Source organism: Mirounga leonina, unplaced genomic scaffold, assembly GCF_011800145.1.
Source record: "Mirounga leonina isolate KUSES-001 unplaced genomic scaffold, KU_Mleo_1.0 Mir_239, whole genome shotgun sequence".
Classification (NCBI taxonomy): domain Eukaryota; kingdom Metazoa; phylum Chordata; class Mammalia; order Carnivora; family Phocidae; genus Mirounga; species Mirounga leonina.
The window spans coordinates 3,009,932-3,029,391 of record NW_023270624.1 but is presented as its reverse complement, the minus strand read 5'-3'; positions in this window follow the sequence as shown (position 1 = coordinate 3,029,391).

Genomic DNA, 19,460 nt, shown 5'->3' with positions numbered 1-19,460 from the left:
ATACAAAGAGGCAACCCACAGAATGGGAGAAGATATTTGCATATGAGATTATATGCAAAAGGCTTGTATCCAAGATCTATAAAGAACTTCTCAAACTCAACAGCCCAAAAACACATAATCAAGTCAAAAAATGGGCAGAAGACATGAACAGACACTTCTCCAAAGAAGACATACAAATGGCTAACAGATACCTGGAAAAATGTTCATCATTAGCCATCAGGGAAATTCAAATCAAAACCACATTGAGATACCACCTTACACCAGTTAGAATGGGAAAAATTGACAAGGCAAGAAAAACAAATGTTGGAGAGGTTGTGGAGAAATGGGAACCCTCTTACACTGTTGGTGGGAATGCAAGTTGGTACAGCCACTTTGCAAAACAGTGTGGAAGTGTCTCAGAAAGTTAAAAATAGAGCTAGCCTATGACCCAGCAATTGCACTACTGGGTATTTACCCCAAAGACACAGATGTAGTGAAAAGAAGGGCCATATGCACCCCAATGTTCATAGTGGCAATGTCCATTTTAGCCATAAAGGAAAGAGCCGAGATGCCCTTCAACTGATGAATGGATAAAGAGGATGTGGTCCATATATACAATGGAATATTACTCAGCCATCAGAAAGGATGAATACCCAACTTTTACATCATCTTGGATGGGACTGGAGGAGATTATGCTAAGTGAAATGAGTCTAGCCGAGAAAGGCAATTATCATATGGTTTCACATATTTGTGGAATATAAGGAATAGCATGGAGGACATTAGAAGAAGGAAGGAAAAATGAAGAGGGGGAAATCAGAGGGATAGATGAACCATGAGAGACTATGGACTCTGAGAAACAAACAGGGTTTTCTAGGGTAGGGGTGTGGGGGGATGGGTTGGCCCAGTGACGGGTATTAAAGAAGGCATGCACTGCATGGAGCACTGGGTGTTATACAAAAACAATGAATCGTGGATCACTACATCAAAAACTAATGATGTACTGTATGGTGACTAACATAACACAATAAAATTAAATTAAAAGAATAAAATAAAATATCTATTACTGTTTCCAGAGATTGCCCACTAGATATTGCTTCATTAATTTTCTCCTAAACATTGAAGGGTAATTAAATGACCTTTTTTCAAAAATGTTCTAGTCCAGCTTTTATAAAACTGATCTTCATACTTTATTATGTAAAGAAATAAATAATTGATGATTGTTATAAATAGCTTGGAATATATAAAATCATACATATGTGTCACCCAATATATAAGCAATGAAAAAGAAAACATCAACTTGTAGGCAATGTTTATCGGTTATCACCTAAAATTCTACCCATTTTGCAGCAGGGAGATGAAAAACAATAAAATCAACCAAAATAATTTGTTTCATATATATCTTGAAAAAATAAATGATGCACATAATTACAGTTAAGATAATGTTCCCATATCACCAAAATAAGAGTTTACAGGTATCTACTGATCTTTACTGCTTTCAGGTGTCAAAGATCCTTTCAAGAAAAACTTTAAACACTGAAGTTAGATTCCTGGAAAATTTTAATATTTAACATACCATTCTTACATAAATCTGAATGTTGTGCTCCATCCTGGTGTTGTGGCATTGCAATTCTTCAAGTAAAATAAAAAAATAGATTATCATCCAGGCTTGGAAAATTCCTTTACTATATAAAATGATTAAATAAACTCTAGGTCCCATCAGACTACACTGTTTTTCTAACTCAATAGAATATTAAGTGATATTTTACAGATGTATAAACTATATTAAATAGATATGTGTGTTTGAAATTTTCCTCTGGATGCACGTTTACATCATCATATTTTTTTGGACCATCATATTTTTAACAGCACAAGAAATCGTAACTCATTTATTCAAAATAATTTGTGAGAAAATGCTGCTACTTACTCACATAATCAAAATTGCTGCTGCTTATAGACTCTGTCAACACATTTCTTCCTTCTTCCCATGTCAAAAACTTACAGCCTTGCTGAACAAAGAAGGTTAAATAACTTCAAATCATTCCTTCAATAACTCAACAACAATTTACTGTTGCACATGCAGTCCTCAGAGAGGATGATACTAGTGTACACCCCTGATCCCTTAGGTTAAATCTGCAAAACCATCGTGCTGCTCTTCATGATTCCAAAGAAATAAATGGTTACACGTATGTCACATATATATGTGGAATCTATCTCAAGGAATATTGATTGTCAAGTTATCTGTGATCAGATACTTATGTGAATTATAATTTTTAACACATATTATTAGTAGATGATTGAGAAATAAATGATTTGGAAATATTTAAAATTAATAAGGTATTAATAATTAATAATATTAATAATGTCTGTTTACAGCTTCCACATGAAAAGGCTTTGAAAATGATCACTCTAGTGCTTACTAGAGGAACAATGCTAAACACAGTGAAAATTATTGCCTTTGCTTTAATCTATCAGAGAACTGAGTCCTCAGGACAAGCCCATACCCTATATTTGAAGACACATAATCTAACACATCACAGTTGTGGTCTTCTTACCTGAAGGAGAAGCTTGTAGAGCCAGAAACTGGGATGGGTACTTAAAAAGTAATTTTGGAAAATTGGTGGAGTTTAGACCACCTGGGAAATAGAAAAGTCCTGAGAACCTCAACCTTAGGATAGAAAATGCTGGTTTGGTGGAGGGAAGCACATTTCATACTGACTCCACATCAGGTGTGCATAATGAAAGCAAAGAAAGTTATCCACCTGATTTTGTCAGGAAAAGCATAACCATTATGAAATAGCATTCTCCACCAATGCCCAAATCTTTGAGGAGAAAATGTTTTACAAGCCGAAATTCAGCTGAGAGAAAGATTTCCTCCCAACTCCAGCTCCTCTTTGTATTTCTTCCTCATCTAACAGTAGAAAGGCTACAAAAACACTTGTGGAGGCCATGACTCATGAACACAGACCCAACAAAAAACTGAAATTGAATCATAAAATTTGGGGTGCCTGGGTGGCTCAGATGGCTAAGCTTTTGGCTCAGGTCATGAGCTCCAGGTCCTGGGATTGCTCGAGCCCATTGTCAGGCTCCCAGGTCAGTGAGGCGTCTGCCTCTCCCTCTCTCCCTGCCTCTCCCCCCTGCTTGTGCTCTCTTTCTCTTTCTCTGCTTCTCTCTCTCTCTCTCAAATGAATAAATAAAATCTTAAAAAAATAAAAGTGTAAAACTATAAGATGTAATTCCACTTGTGTGCCTTTCAACTACATCAACAGAGCTCTAGTCTAGTAACACTGGATTACAACTGAAAATTGTGCCAGATACAGATTATATTAAGATGGAGTTCTTAAGCAATGCCAGTGAAAAATTGGAAGACCAATACATGGCCACTGGAGTAATGTGAAATTCCTGGACTACACAGCTATCCCAAACTTTATACAACATTCAACTCCTAACTGGATTACCATAAAACCTTACACAAAAGGATATTAAACTCTGTTTCCCTTATCCAATACATCATGTCTCACTTTCAAGATAAAATTACAAGCTGCAAGAAATTTGAGCAATGTAAGTAATGAAATGGGAGGAATCAAAAGGAATTATAAAATGTGAAAAAATTGCTTCAAATTAAAAATATTGTCATGGAACTGAAGATAGCCTCTGATTTGTACATCATTAGATTTAACAAGGCTGGGGGAAGAATCAGTAAGCTTGAAGTGATGGCAATAGAAAATTTCCAACAGTAAAGCTAAAGAAAAAAAAAAAAACTCCTAAAATTTTTTTAAAAAGGAGAGAGAACAATTAAGAACTCTAGGACAATATCAAAAGTTATGACATGTGCGTAATGACAATACTAGAAGAAAAGAATGAAGCAGAAGAAATCATTGAAGGAAATGGTCAGACATTCTTTGAAATTAATGATAATCACTAAACCAGACATCCTGGAAGCTCAGAAAACAGAATGGAAGATAAATACCAAAAATTGGCATGTAGGCTTAATATATTCAAATGACATAAAAGCAAAACAAAGAAAATAATGTTGTAAAGAGTCAGGGAAAAAAAATCTAATACCACTAAATAACAAAGATAAAATTTATAGCAGACATATTGTCAGAAAGCATGCAAGTAAGAAATGAGTGTACACAAATTTTTAAGGTGATTAAAATATGTGCAAGACATGTATATCATGTGAGCTATCTACAAAAAGTATGAAGAAATAAGAAAATTCAAAAAAAGTGTGGAAAGAAGGACATAGTAATGTGTGGCAAGGAATCTGCACTATACCTTAAATGATGAAGTGTTATTTGATGATGGAAAATATAGTTAAGAAATCTATAGATTTCAATTACATAGTTTTGTTTTATTTTATTTTTTAAAAATTTTATTTGAGAAAGAGACAGAGATAGTGAGAGATAGAGCAGGAGCAGAGAGAGATGGAGAAGCAGGCCCCCCACTGAGGAGGAAGCACAACATTGTGCTCAGTCCCAAAAACCCAGGATCATGACCTGAACCAAAGGCAGAGGCCTAACCAACTGAGCCAACCAGGTGCCCCATTACATAGTTTTAAATGAATTACAGACTTTAAGGAACCACTAGTATTTTTTTAATATGATTTATATGTTAAGATAGGATATGAAGCAGCAGCAAAGTTTGAGAGGACTAACTCCAGTTTTGAAAGAAGTCCTACTGGGGATAAAATGCTATCAAACAACATCACATGCTATAGAGAAATCATTCGTGAGAGGCAGAGCGAATCGATGATGCAAAGTTCCCCATTGTCTTATTTTAAGGAACTGCCAGAGCCACCCCAGGTGTCAGCAGCCACCACCTTGATGGGTCAACAGCCAGCACAAAGAAGCAAGACCCTCCACTAGCAAAAAGATCATGACTCACTGAAAACCCAGAAGATGGTTAACATTTTTTAGCAATAAAGTATTTTTTAATAAAAAAAGATAGGATATGTAAAGTGAAATCATACACCCATGTCAGAACACATAAATATACTATAGTACAATAGTACAAACAGAAATGAAGGGAGAAATAGACAAGGACACAGAATAGTAAGGAACTTGATTACTCAATTTTCAACAATAAACACATCATGCAGAAAGAAAGCCAATAGTGAAACATTAAAATTAAAGCACACATTACCAGGTGAACCAAACAGACATATACAGAACAAGCTATCCAACACAGTAGAATACACATTCTCCTGAAGTGCCCATGCTATATTCTCTAGGATATTCTATATATTTAGCCACAAAAATTCCTCAAAAATGTTAAGTAGATTGAATTCATACAAAGCAGTTCTTTCAACTAAAGCACTATGAAATAAGTTATCAATTACAAGAGGAAAACCCAAAAATTCACAAATATGTAGAGATTAAAAAAAATTTCCTCACAACCAATGGGTCAGAGAGAAAATGAAAGAGAAATAATAAAAAATCCTGATAGAAATGGAAATGGAAACACAATATATCACAACTTAAGAGATGTTGTTTAAGAGGTACCAAGAGAGAAGTTTATACAGATAAATGCCTACATTATGGAAAAAAAAATCTCACATGACAAACTTACCTTTCACCTAGTTGAATCTGAAGGAAAAGAAGAAACTAAACTAAAGTTAGTAAAATACAGGAAATGACAAAGAAGAGGAAATACATTAAATAGAGATCAGCCTGACTATAGAAAAGATCAATGAATTTATGAGTTTTTTTTAACAGATAAACAACATTCACAGACTTTTAACTAGACCAAATTGCAAAGAAAATGAGAAGACTCAAATAAATTATATCAGAAATAAGAGACATTGGGGCACCTGGGTGGCTCAGTCGGTTAAGCGGCTGCCTTCTGCTTGGGTCATGATCCTGGGGTCCTGGGATTGAGTCCCGCATCCAGCTCCCTGCTCGGCGGAGAGCCTGCTTCTCCCTCTCCCTCTGCCTGCCACTCTGCCTACTTGTGCTCCCTCTCTGTCTGTCAAATAAATAAATAAAATCTTTAAAAAAAAGAAATCAAGAAATAAGAGACATTAAAACTGATACCACTGAAATATAAGTGATCATTAAAAAGTACTAGAAACAATTGTTAGAAAAATATGCCAGAAAATTAGATATCTTAGAAGAAATAAATGCATTCCTAGAAACACACAATCAATAATAACAAATTGTGAAGAAAAAGAATTAGAGCAGTCTAATAACAAGGAAATTACATCTTTAATTAAAAATACAACAAAACAAAACAAAAATTCCCCAAACAGGAAACCCAGGAAGAGTTGATTTCAGTGGCGAATTCTATAAAATTTAAGGAAGAATTAACACCAATCCTGTATAGGTCTTCAGAAACTTGAAGCTGAGGTGATACTCTCAAAATCATTTTAGCAGGCCAGAATTCCACTGATACCAAATTTAGACAGGAACACTAGAGAAAAAGAAAACTAAAATCCAATATCCCTGATGGATATAGATGCAAAAATTCTCAACAAAACACTAGCAAATCAAATCAAAGAACATTAAGGTATCATAACCATGATCAAGAGGGATTTAATCATGGAAATTGAAATGGTTTGACATAGGCAAATCAATATATATATAATAATGTTTATTAGTAGAAAAATAAAATCATGTAATCGTCCCAAAGGATGTAGAAAAGCATTTTTTAAAAAGGCAAAATCCTTTCTACATAAAAACCCTTAACAAAGTGGTTGTAGAAGGAAATGAATCAACATAATAAAAGCAATATACAACAAAGCCACAGCTAACGTCATACTGTATGGTAAAAAAAAAAAAAAAAAAAAAAAAGATTCTCCTTTAAGATCAGGAACAAAAGCAGTTTGCCCATACTTACTACTAGTATTCAACAATATAGGAGAAGTCTTAGTTAGAGGATTTAGGCAAGACAAAGAAACAAAGGCATCCAAATTGTAAAGTAAGAAGTAAATAATTTACTGGTGAAATGATGATATATACAGTAAACCCTAAAGAGTCAATGCTGGAAATAATTAATGATTTCACTAAACTTGCAGGATAAAATAAAAATGCAGAAATCAGGTGTGTTTCTAAACAGGAACAATGCAATGTCTGTAAAAGACAAACAAACAAACACATCCCATTAACAATGTCATTTGAAATATAAAATAAAATATTTAGGAATCACTTTAAAAAGGAGAAGGAAAAAACTGGTCAAACAAAACTATAAAACTTTGATTAAATAGAGGAAGACACACCCAAATGCAAAGATATCCCATGTTCTTGGAACCAAAAGGTGAACATTTAAAAAAAGACCTATTATCTGAACCATTAATAAATTCCTATTAAAATTCAAATGGAATTTTCATTAATATTTTTAAAAAATCCAACTAAAACTTATGTAGAACCAAAGACTCTGAATATCCAAGCAAACTGGAAGAAAAAAACAAACATACACAACTTGGAGGCATCCAATTTTATCTTTTTCAAACTACACTCAAATGTTATAATAACCAACAGAGTATAGTACTGGAATAAAAATATACATGTATACCAATGGACAGGGTCAAGAGTTCAGAAATAAACATCCACATGTAAAGCCACCTATAAGACAAAGAACCAAGGGTTTCCAAATGGGAAAGGGTAGTGTCTTCAACAAATGAGTGCTGGGAAAACTGGATAAACACATGCAGAAGAATAAAATCAGACCCCTATCATATACCACTTAAAATATTAACACAAAATAGATTAAAGACTTAAACATGAGAACACAAACCTAGAAGAAAAAATAGGAGTAATCATCGTGACATTGTTCTTTGGTTATCACACCAAAGGCTCAAGCAATAAAGGAAAAGTTAATAAGAAAGAAAACAGCAAACTAAAAGGCATCTACACAGCAAAACAAACACTCAACAAATGGAAAACGCAACTTACAGTAATGGAGGAAATATTTGAAAGTCATGTATATGGTAAAGGGTTAAGCACACACAGCATCATGGTTCTTTATCTCACCAGGGCACTCCCTGTGCATAGAGGTTCAGGACACCCTGGCAATGGTAGCGTTATCTCCCAAATACCTTGCCAGTTCACACACACACTGAGGACTCCGGGATTCTCAGGCTTGCCCCACAACAGATTCAGGTATCTTCCCATGGTGCCCTCTGTGAAGAGAGGCCTGAGACTGCCAATGTATGTGCCCACATCAGATACAGCAGTCTTGCCAGGATGCCTCCTGTGAAGAAAGCCCTAGGACCACCAAACCATACCACACCTCAGCTTGAGCTGTCCCATCAGGGTGGGGCATGGACTCATGCATGGAACAATCAAGGACCTCATGTCATATGACCCAGTTCAGCTTCAACCATCCCACCAGGGCCCTCTGTGCAGAGAACCCAGGGATCACCCCATCCCCACCAACTTCAGTTTTAGCTATGCTGCCTGGAAGCCCACTGCTCAAAGAAATTTGGGACCCACTGACTTGCACCCACTTCAGTTTCAGCTGTGCTTCCAGAATATACTCAGCCCAGAAAACCCTGAGGCTGCCCTTGCCAATAGCCACCAGCTCAGAACATCCCCCCACACCAAATTCCAGCCAGCTAGCCAAAGTCCCAGGCACGCTGCGTCTACAATGGAGATTATCATACACAAGAACACTTTTTCAAAATAGAAGTAGGTGTTCTGTGAAATCCATAAAAAGAAACACAGAAAGTCAAGCAAAATGGGAAAATGGTAGAATATGCCCCAAATGAAAGAAAAAGACAAAATCTCAGATAAATTACTAAATTAAATAGAGGTAAGTAATATTCCTGACAGTTTTAAGTAATAATAATTGTGTTTCTCATCAAACAGAAAAGATTACAACTCAGTAAGAACTCCAACAAAGCCATAGAAAAAATTAAAAAAAAAGAAAAAGAAAAGAAAGAATCAGAGTTGGAGTATACAATAACTGAAACAAAGACACTTAGAGGGAATTAATAGCATATTAGGGATACAGAAAAATAGATCAGAAATCTAAAAAACATTGAGGTTTTGATTTGGATTTCCCTGATGCTGAGTGATGTTGAGCAATTTTTCATGAGTCTGTTGGCCATTTGAATATCTTCTCTGGAAAAATGTTTGTTCATAACTTTTGCCCATTTCTTGATTGGATCATTTGTTCTTTGGGTGTTGAGTTTGATAAGTTCTTTATAGATTTTGGATACAAGCCCTTTATCTGAGATGTCATTTGCAAATATCTTCTCCAATTCTGTCGGTTGTCTTTTGGTTTAGTTGACTGTTTCCTTTGCTTTGCAAAAGATTTTTATCTTGATGAAGTCCCAATAGTTCATTTTTGCCCTTGCTTCCCTTGCCTTTGGTGATGTTTCTAGGAAGAAGTTGCTGTGGCTGAGGTCGAAGAGGTTGCTCCCTGTGTTCTCCTTTAGGATTTTGGTGGACTCCTGTCTCACAGTCAGGTCTTTCAACCATTTGGAGTCTATTTCTGTGTGTGGTGTAAGGAAATGGTCCAGTTTCATTCTTCTGCATGTGGCTGTCCAATTTTCCCAACACCATTTGTTGAAGAGACTGTCTTTGTTCCATTGGACATTCTTTCCTGCTTTGTCAAAGATTAGTTGACAATAAAGTTGAGGGTCCATTTCTGGGCTCTCTATTCCGTTCCATTGATCTATGTGTCCGTTTTTGTGCCAGTACCATGCTGTCTTGATGATGACAGCTTTGTAATAGAGCTGGAAGACCGGAATTGTGATGCCACCAGCTTTGCTTTTCTTTTTCAACATTCCTCTGGCTATTCGGGGTCTTTTCTGGTTCCATACACATTTTAGGATTATTTGTTCCATTTCTTTGAAAAAAGTGGATGGTATTTTGATAGGGATTTCATTGAATGTGTGGATTCCTCTAGGTAGCATTGACATCTTCACAATATTTGTTCTTCCAATCCATGAGCATGGAACGTTTTTCCATTTCTTTGTGTCTTCCTCTATTTCTTTCATGAGTATTTTATAGTTTTCTGAGGACAGATCCTTTGTCTCTTTGGTTAGATTGATTCCTAGGTATCTTATGGTTTTGGGTGCAATGGGATTGACTCCTTAATTTCTCTTTCTTCTATCTTGTTGTTGGTGTATAGGAATGCCACTGACTTCTGTGCATTGATTTTATATCCTGCCACTTGACTGAATTCCTGTATGAGTTCTAGCAGTTTTGGGGTGGAGTCTTTTGGGTTTTCCACATAAAGTATCATATCATCTTCAAAGAGTGAGAGTTTGACTTCTTCTTTGCCGGTTTGGATGCCTTTGATTTCTTTTTGTTGTCTGATTGCTGTGGCTAGGACTTCCAATACTATGTTGAATAGCAGTGGTGATAGTGGACATCCCTGCTGCGTTCCTGACCTTAGGGGGAAAGCTCTCAGTTTTTCCCCATTGAGAATGATATTCGCTGTAGGTTTTTCATAGATTGTTTTTATGATATTGAGTTATGTACCCTCCATGCCTATACTCTGAAGAGTTTTGATCAAGAAAGAATGCTGTACTTTGTCAAAAGCTTTTTCTGCATCTATTGAGAGGATCATAGGATTCTTCTCCTTTCTTTTGTTAATGTATCACGTTGATTGATTTGGGGATGTTGAACCAACCTTGCAGCCCAGGGATAAATCTCACTTGGTCGTGGTGAATAATCCTTTTAATGTACTGTTGGATCCTATTGGCTAGTATTTTGGTGAGAATTTTTGCATCCGTGTTCTTCAAGGATATTGGTCTGTAATTCTCCTTTTTGATGGGGTCCTTGTCTGGTTTTGGGATCAAGGTAATGCTGGCCTCATAAAATGAGTTTGGAAGTTTTCCTTCCATTGCTAGTTTTTGGAACAGTTTCAGAAGAATAGGTATTAATTCTTCTTGAAATGATTGGTAGAATTCCCCTGGGAAGCCATATGGCCCTGGGCTTTTGTTTTTTGGGAGATTTTTGATGACTGCTTCAATTTCCTTAGTGGTTATAGGTCTATTCAGGTTTTCTATTTCTTCCTGGTTCAGTTTTGGTAGTTGATACATCTCTAGGAAAGCATCCATTTCTTCCAGGTTATCGAATTTGCTGGCATAGAGTTGCTCATAATAGGTTCTTAGAATTGTTTGTATTTCTTTGGTGTTGGTTCGGATCTCTCCTCTTTCATTCATGATCTTGTTGATTTGGGTCATTTCTCTTTTCTTTTTGATAAGTCTGGCCAGGGGGTTATCAATCTTGTTAATTCTTTCAAAGAACCAGCTCCTAGTTTCATTGCTCTGTTCTACTGTTCCTTTGGTTTTTATTTCATTGATTTCTGCTCTGTTCTTTAATATTTCTCTTCTCCTGCTGGGGTTAGGCTTTATTTGCTGTTCTTTCTCCAGCTCCTTTAAGTGTAGGGTTAGGTTGTGTATTTGGGACTTTTCTGGTTTTTTGAGAAAGGCTTGTATTGCTATATACTTTCCTCTTAGGACTGCCTTTGCTACATCCCAAAGATTTTGAACAGTTGTGTTTTCATTTACATTTATTTCCATGAGTTTTTTAAATTCTTCTTTAATTTCCTGGTTGCCCCATTCATTCTTTAGTAGGATGCTCTTTAGCCTCCATGTATTTGAGCTCTTTCCAACTTTTCTCTTGTGATTGAATTCTAGTTTCAAAGCATTGTGGTCTGAAAATAGGCAGGGAATGATCCCAATCTTTTGATAACAGTTGAGCCCTAATTTATGACCTCAGATGTGATCTATTCTGCAGAATGTTCCATTGGCAATAGAGAAGAATCTGTATTCCACTGCTTTGGAATGGAATGTTCTGAATATGTCCGTGAAGTCCATTTGGTCCAGTGTGTCATTTAAAGTCTTTATTTCCTTGTTGATCTTTTGCTTAGATAACTGTCCATTTCAGTGAGGGGGCTGTTAAAGTCTCCCATTATTATTGTATTGTTGTTGATGTGTTTCTTTGCTTTTGTTATTAATTGCCTTATATAATTGGCTGCTCCCATGTTAGGGGCATAGATATTTACAATTGTTAGATCTTCTTATTGGAAGGACCCTTTAAGTAGGATATAGTGTCCTTCCTCGTCTCCTGTTATAGTCTTTGGTTTAAATTAAAATCTAATTTGTCTGATATAAGGATTGCCACCCCAGCTTTCTTTTGGTGTCATTAGCATGGTAAATCGTTTTCCATCCCCTCACTTTCAACCTGGGGATGTCTTTGGTTCTAAAATGAGTCTCTTGCAGACAGCATATCGATAGGTCTTGTTTTTTAATCCAGTCTGATAGCCTGTGTCTTTTGATTGGGGCATTTAGCCCATTTACATTCAGGGTAACTATTGAAAGATAGGAATTTAGTGCCATTGTATTGCCTGTAAGGTGACTGTTACTGTATATTGTCTGTGTTCTTTTCTGGTCTATGTTGCTTTTAGGGTCTCTCTTTGCTTAGAGGACCCCTTTCAATATTTCTTGTAGGGCTGGTTTCATGTTTGCAAATTCCTCTAGTTTTTGTTTGTCCTGGAAGCTTTTTATCTCTCCTTCTATTTTCAATGACAGTCTAGCTGGATAGAGTATTCTTGGCTGCATATTTTTCTCATTTAGTGCTCTGAATATATCATGCCAGTCCTTTCTGGCCTGCCAAGTCTCTGTGATAGGTGTGTTGCCAATCTAATGTTTCTACCATTGTAGATTACAGATCTCTTCTCCCAAGCTGCTTTCAGGGTTTTCTCTTTGTCTCTGAGACTCGTAAGTTTTACTACTAGAGGTCGGGGTGTTGATCTATTTTTATTGATTTTGAGAGGGGTTCTCTGTGCTTCCTGGATTTTGATGCCTGTTTCCTCCCCCAAATTAGGGAAGTTCTCTGCTATAATTTGCTCCAATATACCTTCTGCCTCTCTCTCTCTCTTTCTTCTTCTTCTGGGATCCCAATTATTCTGATGTTGTTTCGTCTTATGGTATCACTTATCTCTCGAATTCTGCCCTCGTGATCCAGTAGTTGTTTATCTCTCTTTTTCTCAGCTTCTTTATTTTCCATAATTTGGTCTTCTATATCACTGATTCTCTCTTCTGCCTCATTATCCTAGCAGTTAGCACCCCCATATTTAATTGCACCTTATTAATCACCTTTTTGATTTTGACTTGGTTAGATTTTAGTTCTTTTATTTCTCCAGAAAGTGTTTCTCTAATAACTTCCATGCTTTTATCAAGCCCAGTAGTATCTTTAAAGTGATGATTCTGAACTCTAGATCCAACATTGGACTAATGTCCGTATTGAGTAGGTCCCTGGCAGTCGGTACTACCTCTTGTTCTTTCTGTTGAGATGATTTTTTCCATCTTGTCATTTTGTGCAGAGGAGAATAGATGAATGAGAGAACAAAATGCTAACAGGGTAACAAGGTCCCCAGAAAATATATCCTCTAAACAAATCAGAAAAGACCTGAAGCCAGGGGAAAAGAAAGGGAAAGAAAGAAAAAAGAAATAGAAAAAAAAAAAAGAATAAGAAAAAGATACAAACAAACAAAAACAGAACAAAACAAAACAAAACAAAAAAAACAGAATATGATCAAATATGCTCAGGCTGGTGCTTAGATAGTGCCACACACTAGATTTTGGGTGTATTTTGGTCTGTTAGAAAAAAGTGCCTCCCAAAATTTTAAAGAAAGAAAAACTTATATATGTACAAAAATAGGGTTGATATGATGAAGGAATGGAATATGACTGTAAAGGTGAAAATTATAAAAAATTTTATAAAAGGAATTGATAAGAATTTGTTTGAAAAAAGAAAGAAGAGGATTTAAAAAAAAAAAAAGAAAAAAAAGGGAGAGAATGTGATCAGCCAGGAGAGTAGAACAAAACCATACACTAGTGATTTAGGGTATATTTTGATGTGTTAGAAGAAACTATCAAAATTTTAAAGAGAGAACAACTTATATATATATTCGCCAAAAATAAGGGTAACTACTATGAAGGGATAGAATATGACTCTAAAAATGAAAAATAAAAATGTTTTTTAAAAAAGGGATTGATAAGATGTTGGTTGAAAAAGGGAAAAAGAAAAATTAAAAAAAAATACAGTAAAAAAAATTAACTTTGAAAGACTAAAGAATCATGGTAAAATAGCCATGAATTCTATACGCATTATTTCCCTAGTGCTGGAATTCTGCCATTCTCATTGATCGGTAAACTTGGTCTTGGCGGGCTATTCTTGCTAATCTTCTGGGGGAGGGGCCTGTTGCCGGGGTTCCCAAATGTCTTTGCTGGAGGTGGAACTGCCTTGCCCTTGCTGGTCCAGGCTAAGTAATCTGCTCGGGTTTGCTCTCAGGAGCTTTTGTTCCCTGCAAGCTTTCCGTACAGCTTTGGAGGCGGAGAGTGAAATCGTGGCCTCCCAATCTCCGCCCCGGAGGAGCCGAGAACTCAGGGCCCCACTCCTCAGTAAGTTCCCAGAGAAAAGCCGTCAGTCACTCCCGTCTCCCCAGTCTCCGGCCGCACTCCGTGCTCACCCGGCCTGTGACTGCGCGTTTCTATCTCTGGCACCCGACCCCGTGTGGAGTCTCCAAACCCAGCAGATCCCTGCAGTGCACTCCCATGCAGCTCCCCCCGGGGGAGGAAGGTGAGTCTCCCTGGATCTGCCGCTTGTTGGGTCCCTGCTGGAGGAGCAGTGGCCCGACTGTGCAGTGCATCACGGTTTATGGCAACCCCAAGCTGAGAGCCCGCGCCTGGGCTCCGCCTCTGCAGCCAGCTTCCCTGCTCTGTTACCTGGGAGCTCTGCCACACTCAGGCACCCCCGGTCTTTCTGTGACCCCGAGGGTCCTGAGACCACATTGTCCCGGAGGGTTCCACCCCCCGCTTAGCCACCAGAGTGAAGTCCCTCGGCGGAGCAGACTTTTAAAAGTTCCGATTTTGTGCTCCGTGGCTCTATCACTTGCCAGAAGCGGCCGACGGAGGCCCCTCCCCCGCCGTCTATCCTCCCGAATATCGCCTCCGATTCATTTCTCTGCACGTCCTACCTTCCAGAAAGTGGTCGCTTTTCTGTTCAGAGAGTTGTTGCTATTCCTTTCTTCGATCTCCTGTTGGGTTTGTAGGTGTTCAGAATTGTTTCATCCCTATCCAGCTGAATTCCTGAGAGGAGACGAAATCCAGGTCTCCTACTCCTCCGCCATCTTGCTCCACCCCCCAGCTGATTTTTTTCAACAGAAACTTGCAAGCCAGATCTGTGAAAAATGTCATATTTTGGTTGAAATTGCACTGAATGTGTAGATTGCTCTAGGAAGCAAAGACATTTCAACATTCCTTATTCTTCCAATCCATGAAGATGGATTGCTTTTCCAACTGTTTCTGTCTTTCTCAATTTCTTTCATAAGTGTTCTGTGGTATCTAATGTACAGATAATTTGTCTCTGTAACAAACAATCCTAAAACTTGTATGGAAGCAGAAAAGACCCTGAATTGCCAGGGCAATATTGAAAAAGAAAACCAAAGCTGGAGGCTTCACAACACCTGACGTTAAGTTGTTAGGAAGCTGTGATCAACAAGACAGCATGGTCCTGGCACAAAAACAGACACATACATAGATGGAACAGAATAGACACCCAGAAATGGACCGTAAACTCTATGGTCAACTAATCTTCAACAAAGAAGGAAAAAATATCCAATGGAAAAGCAAGAGTCCCTTCAGTAAATGTTGTTGGGAAATTTGGACAGCCACGTGCAGAAGAATGAAACTGGAAAATTCTCTTACACCATGCACAAAGATAAACTCAAAGTGGAAGAAAGAGTTAAAGGTGAGAGAGGACTCCATTAAAATCTTAGAGGAGAAGGTAAGCAATAACCTCTTTGACATAGACCACAGCAACTTCTTGCAAGACACGTCTCTAGAGGCAAGGGAAACAGAAGCAAAATTGAACTACTGGCACTTCATCAAAATTAAAACCTGCACAGCAAAGGAAACAGTCAACAAAACTAAAGGGCAACCCACAGAATGGGAGAAGATAATTTACAAATGGCATTCACATAAGTCTGGTATGCAAGATCTACAAAAAAACTTGTCAAACGCAACACTCAAAATAACCTAGGCAAGAAATGGGCAGAAGACATGAACAGAAACTTTTCCAAAGAAGACATACAAATGGCCAACAGACTCATGAAAAAATGTTCAACATCATTAGCCATCAGGGGAATTCAAATCAAAACCACATTGTGATACCACCTTATACCAGTTAGAATGTCAAAAATTAACAAGACAGGAAACAACAAGTGTTGGCAAGGATATGGAGAAAGGGGAACCTTCTTTCATTGTTGGTGGGAATGCAAACTGGTACAGTCACTCTGGAAAACAGTGTGGAGGTTCCTCAAGACGCTAAAAATAGAGCTAGCCTATGATCCAGGAATTGAACTACTAGGTATTTAAAAGAAACAGATGTAGAGAAAAGAAGGGGCACATGCACCACAGTGTTCATAGAAGCAATGTCCACAATAGCCAAACTGTGGAAGGAGCCAAGATGCCCTTCAACAGATGAATGGATAAAGAAGATGTGCTCCATATATACAATGGAATATTATTCAGCCATCAGAAAGTATGAAAACCCATCATTTGCATCAACATGGATGGAACTGGAGGGGATTATGCTAAGTGAAATAAGTCAAGCAGAGAAAGACAATTATCATATGGTTTCACTTATTTGTGGAACATAAGGAATAGCACAGAGGACCACAGGGGAAGGGAGGGAAAACTCAATGGGAAGAAATCAGAGAGGGAGACAAACTATGAAAGACTCTGGGCTCCGGGAACCAAACTGAGGGGTACAGAAGGGAGGCGGTGGGGGATGGCATAACCATGTGTGGGGTATTAAGGAGGGCACATGTGATGAGCACTGGGTGTTATATGCAACTAATGAAACGTTGAACACTGCATCAAAAACTAATGTACTATATGCTGGCTAACTGAACATAATTTAGAAAAGAAAAAAATAATTAATTAGAAAGATATAGTGACCATGGTGCTGATCGCAGCATTATTTATAAGAGAAGACATGGACACAACCTAAGTGTCCATCAATACACAGATGGCTAAAGTGGATGTGGTACACACAAATCACACACGTACATAATGGAATATTACTCAGACATAACACAAGGATGAGTTCATGCCATTTGAGACAATATGGATAGATATAGAGGGTGTTATGCTAACTGAAACAAATCAGACTGAGAAAGGCAAATACCCTATCATTCCACTCATAAGTGGAATCTAGAAAAAATGAATAAAAATAAATCGAGAATAAGACTTATAAATGCAGAAAAGACACTGATGCTTGCCAGGGTGTAAGGGGGTGGGGGGGTGGGCAAAATGAGTGATGAAGAGTGGAAGACATAGGCTTCCAACCATAGAATGAAGACATCACAGAATAAAAGGTACAGCATAAGGAATGCAGTCAGTGATTTTTTTTATATGTTTGTAATGGAAACACTTGTAGCTACAATTGTGGTGAAAATAACATAATGTATAAAGAGTCAAATCACTATGTTGTGTACCAGAAGCTAATGTCACATAGTATGTCAATTTTATTCAAATGTAAAAACAATAATAAATAAATTAATAGATTAATTAATTAATAAAAGAGTATAAATAAATAAGAAACAGAATGACTTCTGATAAGACCTATTCTCTAAACCATCACATTTGGGTTTAGAGTACAGATCCTAGCAACTTGGGGCAACACAGTTGAATCCATAGTTTAGAGCAAGAGCACACTAGGGAAATCAAAATCCTGAGATCTTTTGAGAGCTGTTGGTTGCAGAGTCTGAGCTGAGACAAGGGGACACTATTTTATAATGAAGTATCCTTCTCTTTACACTCGAACCATATGGGAAATATGTGCTACCCATCACATTTACCTTTGCTTTTTGGATAGACCTCCAGGTTCCCTGTTCAGGATTAATGCTTTCATCAGAGAAATACTAACAGTTCCTCTAAACCAAAAACTAGACCTGCCAGTAAATGTTTTAAGCTCCTCATGCCAGCACGTTGCTTGTGGGCAAATGTCAAACTTCTCTGTATATATATACTGGAAGGACACTACATATTTTTTGAACTGGTCATTCTTGCTAGATATTTCCTGTGCACTCCACCACATGATCCACACACACTGTGCTACAGGGGGCCAACCTGTGTGAATGGCATCTAAGAGTCCCTTTCACTCTGACTTCTGATGGAGTGTAGCTCATGGAGTATACTTTACATGATTGTGTGCTCTTATCCCCTTTTCTTTACAGGACTGAAGTACATGTTGTTCCAGCAATCAGGGAGTGCAAGCATTGATCTTGGTTGAGGAAAATTGCCTAGCCTGAAGTCATGATCCCTTCCTGGTGGCAGGCCCCATTCAATGAGGACTCCTGTGGGGACCCTATTGCAGGAACAAATGGAAGGGCCATCTCAGAACTCTACCCAGGGTGGCTGAGAACTTGGTTAGGTATGCCTCCCAGTTCAACATCTCCCTGTGCCCAATTCTGCTCCCTTTATTGCATGGGTGTTGATCCTTAGAATACTCCTCAATGAACTTCCTGCATGCCAGTATCATTCTTCCAACTGTGCCTCTTGGGGTTGGTTAAAAAAGTGTGATATTTCTTTCTTTTGTTTCCTTCCTGCTGGTTTGTGGCTTCCTGTATCTGCTGTTTGGCTGGGTCAAAGCACCTGTTGTAAGGTATTTTCCACACAGCCTGTCTAGGGGTAGTCTAGAATCTTCTCTATCCCTGAAGGCTTTCAGGAATTGTGGTGGCAAAACTTGCTCTTGCTAAAATGGAGGTCTGTTATAACCTCATGGTTTCCCACGATTATGCTCACACACTTATAAATAGTCCTAAATTATGCTCAATTTAGATGCCCAGGTGCATTGTAATTTCACTGTAATTTTCTTTTAGAGTTTTGAGTGGTATGTGCCTTTCCTCCTCTGACATGAAGCTTATCTGTTCCTCATTCTCCTGTCCCCTGGGAATCTGCAGCACATTTGATCTACATAGCACACAGTCTATTTGCCCCATCGGACAGTGGCACCCTGTTTTACTAGAACACTGTTGACAGCCCTTTGGCCTGAGGTCAAAACAAAAAGTACGAATATTTACTGAAAAGTATTTTTTCACTCTCGTAGAAAGTCTTACTTGAAACTTAATATACTATGTGTTATAATGTACTTCTCAGACTTAGCTAGGAGACTGTAGTTTTTCCCAGAAAATAGTATAGCTTGACTTAATGTAGAGTTCACTCGTGTGGACAATAATATTCTAAATGAGAGTAGGATTTGTTACTTTGATAAGAGTCAACATCCAAAGGCAGAAGTATAACTAAAATCTACAATGTGCTTCCCTCCTAAACAAATAAATGACACTTCTTGCATCTCACATGGATTAAGCAATTATATCATTTTCACATTTGGTAGAGGCAGCATTTTCCATGAACAATTCCATGAGATTTTTTTTTTAATTTTATAATTATGGAATGTGATCCTTATATATATATTGTTTCTGAAAGTTATTTAAATTCCAGTTAGTTAACATACAGT